Genomic DNA, 9,818 nt, shown 5'->3' on the forward strand with positions numbered 1-9,818 from the left:
AATGGGCCACTGAAGTCACCACAGTCAATATTGTTAAATAAAATTCCCCTTCTAAATATTAATCCAATTTTAAATGATGCCTAGGTGAGGTGTGTTTCAGTGCAAGTCCAAAAACCTTCTCATCTGAGTTATGCAAGGTCTTAGAACATTTTCAACCTGAATGTTAAGCAGGCATTCCTTGTGGGCTGCGTCCACAGTGATCACTTGCGTATATTTTCTTTGTGGTAAATAGTTTTCATCAGCAAAGCATATACATGTGTCTGTAGTTTTTTTGTTTTGTTTTGTTTTTTGTTTTTTTAAGCTCTGCCTAAACTACTTCGTTTGGTTCTGTTAATTTTCACACGTGTTCCCAGGCCATCCTCTCTTTTTGGAAAGGAGAAATACAACTAATTCATGCATTAAAATAGCAAAACACAAATGAAAACATACATGACAACTCTAGGGGACACTGCGGGTGTTACTGGGCCAGTGGCACCATCCCCAGCCGCTCCGAGTATTAGATGCTAACAGTTCCACAGCCACCCCCTTTTCTGGAAAGCAGTCTTATGTAGATCAGAAGCCACCTCCCTAGGAAGCTACCCAGCTCCAGCCCCACCCCAATGGGCGACCCACAGCCCATGATTGCCATGGGGATAACCAGATGCAGACATCTCTGCCTTAGGTGGCACTAACTCTGTGCTGTAACATACTCCAGAGCTCTCTGTGGGGCCAGGCTGAGGCTAGACTCCAGCTGAGACCACATCTTTGCTTAGCACCTTCCTCCATTTTCTCCCATTGTCCTCACTCCCTTTCTCCTGAGTGCCAGCCTCCAAATATCACACGCACCCAAATCTCTGTCCCTGGCTCTTTTTTGAAGACAACTGTACAAGTTATAAAGGGGAGTAGGTCAGATCCAGGCTGGGAAGGAATAAACAATTAAAAAAAAAAACACAGAAGTGATAACTCTTAGGACTTGCTTGACTTCTGTTTTCTAGGCAGCCACATCGAAAAGTGAAAGATTTATCAGTAAACCAATGAATTTAGTTCTCCTTGTCCATGATGAGAAAGAGTATCTATCTACATCTTATGAAAACAAAGCCTTTCTAGGGGTTTCATATAGGTCACAGAGAGAGATACAAGAAGAACACAATATTAATATAAAATATTGTAGTGGATTCTCTGACTGATCTCGTATTGGTTCTAGATTTAAGGTAATGGAATAGCACCAATTTTAGTTTAGTGAAAGCATTTCTTCTGCATGGGTCAAAATGATATTATTCACGTGCACATCTTTCTGATATTTGCCTTGGATATCAGAATGTCTTGAATTTCTATAGCAGTGTTTTACAAACTTCAGTGTGCCTAAGAATAACCAGAAAGTTGGGTTAAAGGGCAACTTTCTGAGTCCTGTTGCTAGAGAAGCTTGTAAAGTAGGTCTAAAGTGAAGCCCCCCAAACTAGACTTCTATACATACCCCATCTGCCAAGTTGTTCAGGATCCATACATTGAGAAACTCATGTTGAAGACTAGGTAGAAATGGTCTCCCAAGTTTTTATTTCTATCACATGGCTTTTAGTAAAAGTTAGACAGCAGAAATTTCATGGTGTTGATCTCTGATATTTGACCAAATTACTGGCATATGTCATTCTAAACTGAGTTTATCACTGGATTGATAAACTTTTTAGATTGATTATGAAGATGATAAGTATGGAATTTCTTTGAGAACACTGAAGTCAGCCAAGTCTGACATGGCCCACGTGGAAGCTGGCCTGGAGATAATCCTTTGTGGAGGTGTGGTCAGGGACAAGAAATGAATACGTTTATAATTAACGTAGGAATTTTTGAAATCTTCCCTATTGATTGTTTATAATTAACAATGAGCTTTTATTAGACCCAGTTCCACCTTCATGTTTGATCACTTTTCTGCATTCTATTTGGAACAATTTTTCAGGATTCTGAAAAGGACAGTTAAAAAATGACAACATAAGACACACAAAAATATCAGATGGATTGAAATGATACGACTGTGGTAAAGGCTGGAGAGATGTACAGTTTTGTCCTTAGCTTCAACAGGGTCTGAAAAATGAAGCAAGCTGGGTAAACTAGTCGTAAAATAGCTAAATTAGTGAAGTCCAACCAAGTACTAGCTGTGAGTGAGGGAGAACAATTAACAGCTAACTACCACACACAACTTGGAAAAATAAAACAGTATGACTTCTAATAGTACAGAGTTTCTCAAACTCTGTGCTATTGATACTTTGGACTGACTAATTCCTTGCTATGAGATCTGTTCTGTACATTGTAGGATGTTTGGCAGCATCAGTGGCCTCTGCCCACTATATACTAGTAGTGCCACCCAGATTGCGGCAACCAGAAATATCTCTGGATGCTGCCATATTGTTACCAAACAGAGTCCAACCCACTGGTTGTGGTAAAGGAAAGTTCAGGTTTACTTCAAGGCTAAGTATGGATTACAGGAAGCTAATGCTCAAAAGATCCAAAATCCCTGATGGCTTTCAGGGAAAGGTTTTTAAAGACAGGGTGAGGGAAAGGGATGCTGGTGCCTTATCAGCTCATGGAAAGTCTCCTGATTGGTTGGTAATGAGCTCATTGGAATCAACATCATCAACCTTCTGGTTCCAACTGATCTAGGATCCATGTGGTGTGGTCAGCATGCAGTTAACTTCTTCCACCTGGTGGGGCTTTCAGTATCTGCAAAAGAACTCAAGGGTACGGCTGAGAATATTATCTATAGCTCTTGAAGAGGAACTAAAGGTTCTTAGCTTTGTTTAATGGCCAAACCTTTATTATTATTATTATTATTATTATTATTATTATTATTATTATTATTATTATTGCCTTGCTTGACTGTTTTCCTTTGTTTCTGTCTTTTTTCACTTCTCTGATTAAATCTGTCCCTTGGAACTCAGGGAAGGCCTAGGAGGCTAAAGTTTTTCTACAAAGAAGAAGCAGGTGGAGGGCACCAGGAGGAAGTGGGCTGTCCCAGAAAGGCCCCCAAGGTCCTACTGTTACAATATGTCCCCTCAGTGACAAAATTACCCCCAGCTGAGAACTAAACACTTGTATATGTTGTAGTAAGGAGCTTAGTAACGTCAACCAGGAGGAAATTAAATACTCCAGCAAAAGAAATAAGTGGAGAGCTAATTAAATATATGCAGTTGAAAGATACTCACAAACTAAAGAATGCTGTCAGAGAACTGGCTCAGAATGAAAATTTTTTCAAACCAAAGGAATGAAACCAATGAATGAGGGGAGCAGGCCAAGTTGCCTGCAAAGCCTTCTGAGTCGACTTGACTCCATTCAAGTGCTAAACAGAAAGCTCCCTTGATTAGGTTTAGATTAAGTGGCATTAAAGACATTTTTTGATACTGTGGTCTGAAATTCCTACATTGCCTATCCGTGGGCAGACATGATAACCAAGGGAAGTGGTCAGATGGTGAGCAGTCCATCCACTGTGCTTGCCATAAGCCTGCAGAAGCTATGCCTACATTTTGGAGGTTAGTGGCTTAGGAATAAGCCTTTCTCAAAACCCTTTCCCTTGAGAGTCATGCAAACCCTCTTTGAGCCGTTCCCTCAAGTGTTATCTGAGGAAGCCCACTGCAGTGGTGTAGGCTCCCTCGTAAAGGTCTTATTCTCATCTGAATCCCAGTAGCAATTTCCTTCAGCAAAACAAGATCTTTGAGTTTCAGTGTAGGAATTAAAAAATACATTTCCTATTCATATGCGAATGTTCTCCCCATGGCAAAGCTGAATTTTAAAGGTTTAACATTTGCAGTTTGATAATTTCTTATGCTTAGCTATGGAATATGACCAACATCACAATGAGGGACTCTAATTTTCATGAATTATTTTGGTAACAGCTCTTTGCAGAAAAATATCTATTTAATCAGATCCTGATAACCTGCTAATTAAGTGTAGCAATGCCCACTGCACACTGCAGGAAATGTACCAAAGATCAGAGATTTAGAATGTTTCGACTTCTGTGGCCTACTCAGCCAAGTGCATCTGGGCTTTTCCAAATTTCTCTAAATTCACTGCTCTGAAATTGTTGCTTATAGTTAAGTGGATCTGAGCTCTTTTTAATGTGACTGTGAAGAATCAAAGCTCTATGTCAGCCCTTCCTCCAAATATTTAGTGAAACTCTACCCTTCAGGATTCTTTGGGGAAAAAAAGAATATTTTGTGGTAAAAAAACTGGGATTAACTAGATAGTCTATCCAACACCTTAAAGATCCAGCAAGCTAAAGGCTTTGGGAAGTCCTATAGTAATGAATCTGTATTAGTTAATTACCTCCAAATGTAGTAACTTAAAATAGATATTTGTTATCTCACAAAGTTTAAAAAAATCAGGAAACCAGGAATGACATAGCTGGGTGGTCTGGTTCAGGGCCTTTTATTAGGTTGCAGTCAAGCTGTTGGCCAGGGCTGTCCCTAATTGCCAAAGAGTTGTCCTCTATTTCATAAGCACAGTATAGTGTTCCTGGACAGTCATTTTTGCTTGAAGTAATTAAGAAATGATGTGAGAGGATGCAGAGGGCTCAGAAAATCCCACAAGTCATAACTGGGTTGGATAAGACAGGAACATTCATTTTACATACTCCTCACACTGTAAAGAGCTTATAAATTTATCACCCCATATCCTACTGTGTAGCTAATGTACCGCACTATACACGGATTAAAATAGATTATTTCAAGATCTCACAATTCATCATCTAGGGATCCCAGAACCCCAAATTAATGCCATTCTCATTTATTTGAAAGCAGATAAAACTGGCTTTTGCTGGATATCACACATTAAGTTCTGCGGCAAATATTTTAAAGAGTCAGATCTATGGATTCACGTAAGTATGTAATATCCCTTTTGACATACCAGTTTTGAATTGGAATCTCATTAAGATATGTACAAAAAGAAACCAAGATGTAAAATGGTGTGTGCCATCAGAGTTAGAAAGACACTGGCTTGATCTGGAGGAGGTAAGCTCTCATTCATCTTGAGGTTCACAGAACTCATGGAAGAGCAAGTATGTAAAATATAACTGGTGAGAATGATGTGATTCTGACGTTAAGAAGTGAAAATCTTTGGAGTCTTTTTTTACCACGCCCCCCCGCCTTCCCTCTTTCCCCACTTCCATGGGTCATCATGTCAGACTGTTTCTAGCCCCCAGCAATACACAAGTGTCACAGCGAGGCATCTCCAAGAATCAGATACGAAAATGGGGCTAGATATGCAAGACACTGATTTGGAGAAATATCTGTATCAGTTTCCAAGGACTCCCATAACTACGCTTCATAAGCTGGGTGCCTTAAAATGACATATTTGTCGTCTCACACCTCCTTGTCCTTAGCTGCTGGCTGGGGGTAGCCCTACAAAAGCACAGCCTGGAGTGAACTATATAGTCGATCCAAAAAATGCATAAACTAGAAGTTATCAAGAATCAGCTGTGCAACAGGTTTTCTTGAAGCGAGATCCGAATGGATCACCTCCACAAGCAATTTGCTCCACATGCCCTGTGGGGAACTGGGAGAGCGGGAGGGCGGGCAAGAGGACAGGAAGCAGCAATAAAGATGTCAGGTGGCTTCTTGCTCCTTGGTTCTGTCTAGATCTCTGCTGACTGGTTGAATTGAATGTAGTTAATATGCCACCTGTGCTCCTTTTCTTCGAAAACCCAGAACCCTCCCACTTTTATTTTGACCTGGCCTTCGTCCTGATCCCACATAGACCCTTGTCTTGACACCTATGACCAAAAGTGTATTGTGACAAAGGGAATAATTAGATATGGATGAAGGGAAAAAGTGGGTGAGAACGATTTAAGGATTAAGTTGTGGCTGGGTCATGGACACCTCAAGGCTGTGGTTCTTGGACTTTCATTTTATTTACAAATTGTTATGGACTATTAATTATGATTTCAGGGGAAAAGAGTCATTTTATCACAGGCAGGAAATCATCACTGCACCTCACTGTGGAAGTAAAAGTAGAAATGATGTCTATTATTTTTAAAAGAATATTAAAAATGAAAAACTATGCATTTTTTCATTATTTACTGGTTTTTCAAAGTGCATCTGGGTGAAAATCTCCGTGTGATTATTTGTTGAGTTTCACTTCTGCTGCCAAGAATCATTTCTGCAGGTAAACATGCTACTCGATCTCACTGCCCAGGTGCAGGAAAGGCATTGTTTCCTGTTCAGATCTTAAGGGTCTAGGTAACTAGGGAAGGAAAAACTAAACAAGTCAGGACTGACCCTGAGGCAGGAAAGTTTCTGGAATAGTCCAGGGGTGATGCTGACTATAAGCCAAATATACCAGGAAACCTTTCTTCACCTTTTAAGCAAATCTATATGTCTAATGACTCTGAAACTAGATTAGATGCAATCACCTCAAGTAGGTTGCTATAATTGCAGCATATCCAATTACATCTATTCAGAAGCTATATTTCTTTCTTTGATCAATTCAAATTACTAAGGGGAGACTTTAATTAGTGCCAGTCCTTGGAGAATAAAGAACATGAAGATTAACATAGCCTGGTGCATTAAGGTGTTTCAGGAGTCTCATTTGCACCAAAATGTATTTCCCACTAGTCTTCTAAAGGAACTGGCTCTTGAAAACCCCATCAGAAGTAAAACTAATTTCTAAAAGAGACACAAATATAACCAAGTATTTACAAGTTCTTCTCACTTCTGGGATATTATCCCAAGGGAATAATTTTAGGAAGGAAAGAATTATCTGTAAGTTCTGAGATGTTTTAGAAGTGCAATTATGTAACCAGATTTCTCAGCCATCATTAGATCACAGAAAGTAATGGGGTCACACTGTTAGAAAGAATGTGAAATTCTTGGGTCTTTTCTTCACCTTTTGGCAAATGTTTTTCTTCCAGGTACTTCTAGGAGCCCCCAAAAGTGTCTCCCACGTGCCCCAAAAGTGTCTCCCACGTGACAAGTCTCCTGAAGAGCTTCATTCTTGCTTTGTGTCTCTCACCAGGCACTGTCATTGCCATCTGGTGCGACCACTACTGCTCTTATGAAACACTCCATTTTCCATAGCTGTGACTTTCTTACACTGGGCCACTCTTGGTGGCAAAATGGAGGATATCTCAAAGCAGTTTTGCTTCATGACTTCAATAGTTTACTGAGAAATTGAATTTTTTTAAATTTTATGTTAGTTTTTATGCCTCTCATATATAGAAATGAGTCATGTGGCTGCACTGAATATGGATGTTGAACTGAACTGAAACTCAGTATTCCTTTCTGACCCCGGCCTACTGTTGCTGTGCTAAAGTCATCACACTGCACCCCTCTTCCAGGCTCCCATTCAGACAGGCTTCTATTGGACACAGAACATCAGTTAGCAAGACAGGCTAGACTTCTCTAAATTTCAGGTGAGGCTAAATCTCAGGTGAATCCTTGCTACCTCTCTATTTCCAAATATCTAGAAATAAAGTGAGTCCTTAACAGATTATAAGAGGAAAAATTCAGTCAAATATTATGTGAATATAATGAATGCTAAATATTAAAAGTATTGCAAATACACAGGAAAACATGGAAATGTATAGACTCTAATGTCAAATATAAAAAAATTACTTAGCAATCACACTTTATATGCCCAGAGATTATTGATAAGCATATATATAAAAACAAGCCATATAAAAGCATATATAGTGCATTGTACATATATATGTATACATATGAAAAATTATACACTTTCCCAAAATTATCGTTTGGAACAGAGAAAAACATATATATTAACCCACCAACCCTTGAACAGTTCATTAAAGTCCAGTAAGGTCTCAAGGGAAAGGGAGGGCAGACAGAAGTGGTTTCAGAGCCTGGAAAGTAATTCTGGTCCAGATGACGCTGGCTGGTCAAGGTGGGAGACCATGCTGGGGTTTGGCTCTGAAGCAGCTGAAATCTTGACTTATGGAAAGAGGGTGTCAAAGGTACATTAGTCCCCTTTTGGTTTTGCTTTGGGCTGACTCAAACTTCAATATTTGTTTCTCTCCTAGAGTGTCATAATGAAGCAGCCAGCGGCCTCATTCAGAAGCTAAAGCAAACTTGTAAAGTTACATTGATTTTTGTGCTTTTCCTCCAAGCTCGTTTAAACTCTCCAAGCTCCTCAGTGCTTTAACTCGTCTCCCCTGAAATACCTGTATGCTCATTACAGCTGTACAGCATGTGGCAATTATGCAATTATATTCAATAAGTGACATCAGAGCAACCACAAAGGTCTGGCTAAAGTCACAATCCCCAGTAAAGGTTCAGACAGGAAGAGTGAGAGGCAAACCCCTAAAAGTACATCTGATTAACTGCAACACCTCATCTTCATTCCAGGAGCTCCAGGGTTATAAGACTTTCTAAAATCTTGCTGGAATTTTAGAGAGAAACCTAAGGCTGTCGGATGGAAAAGTGAGCAAGCTAAAAACCACTACAGGGATGGTGAGTGACCCCATCTGAAAGTAAAAGGAGATGTACCTACCCATATGCCCTGGAGCCAGCCTGAAGAGCTGAGTACACTTAGCAGTGATCCCTCAGACCTTGTCCAAAGAACAGAGTCAAGGCTGATTGGGTTTCCTATGTATAAGCCATCGATCACAGGGAATAAGAGCTGTTTCTGCCTGAGGTGTACAAAAAGGAAAGGAAAAAGATCTGACACAATACTGGTCTATTGATATATGCCCTGTGATAGCCTGAGATAGGAGTAACTTCTAATCTTCCCAAAGAGAACATAGCTTTCTTTACTAGGGAGCTCTCCTATCATTTAACTAATACATGTTTTCTTAGTGTTGAATTGTAGTACCCTGAAGACAGGGACTTTTAAAATTTTACTTTGTTCATCCATAATGCACAGCGGCTTCTACATATGGAACGTATGTGTGTGTGGTGGGGGTAGGGGTGGGTAGAGAAGAGAGGGAGGGAGGCAGGTGGAGGAAGTAGAGGAGGACAGAGAAGCTGACCGAGCAGAAAACTGTGGTGGGAGAAGGTAGTGACCCAAGTTTGTAATTTTTGTTATGCTTGAGAGGCTTCAGAAGGGGTCTGCACCAGGTTAGGCTGCCCTCGAATGCCTGCTGGGTTGAATATTTTTTTCAAAAACTCCAGTTTACAAATGAGTATCAGATTCTACAGGTCAGGTTCTTGGTAAGTCATACCCTGGGTGAAGACGATCTTGCCTCTCTTCACCCAGGATTACGTCCTATCATTAGATTAGCTTCTGTTGTAATAGTAACAGCCATTTAATGCCGAAAATGCACCAGGAGAACCACATACCAAAGTCAGAATCCACAGCAGCTGGTTTTCCCACTATGTAAGCCATATCCCAGAAAGCTCTACTGCCTAGAGTCGCAGGGCTGCCATGGAGAGCAACAGTCTCAGTGGGTACCAGCAATATGTTTCTTACAAAAATGCCTCAGAGGAAACATCCTAGGGAAACACCCAGCCCCTTCCTGTGCCGGGATTCCTGCTCTTTTAGCAGACTGTACACTGCCTGACACCAGAGGGTAGCTCTGGCTTTTCCAGACCTGTAATGACCACTGAACACAGATCATGTGGCTTTATTGCCACTTCCTTAATTCTGCCCTAGGTCAAGAATGAGCCCAATTTTCAACTCAGACTTGAACCTGAAGATGATCCTTTCCTTTTATCCCAGGTCCATCTCATCACCTATCATCAGCCTGGGTGCTATCAGAGTAGCTAAACATAGTAGTAGCCAGAATGTGTATTCTAGGAGCGGCAAGTGTGATATTCCTTTTGCAAACTCATTGTCACCTTCAACCCAACCTCCTCCCATAGAAGCACACTCTGGCAAATATATTGGAGGCCAGAATTGGTAGA

This window comes from Camelus dromedarius, chromosome 21 (assembly GCF_036321535.1).
Source record: "Camelus dromedarius isolate mCamDro1 chromosome 21, mCamDro1.pat, whole genome shotgun sequence".
Lineage (NCBI taxonomy): Eukaryota > Metazoa > Chordata > Mammalia > Artiodactyla > Camelidae > Camelus > Camelus dromedarius.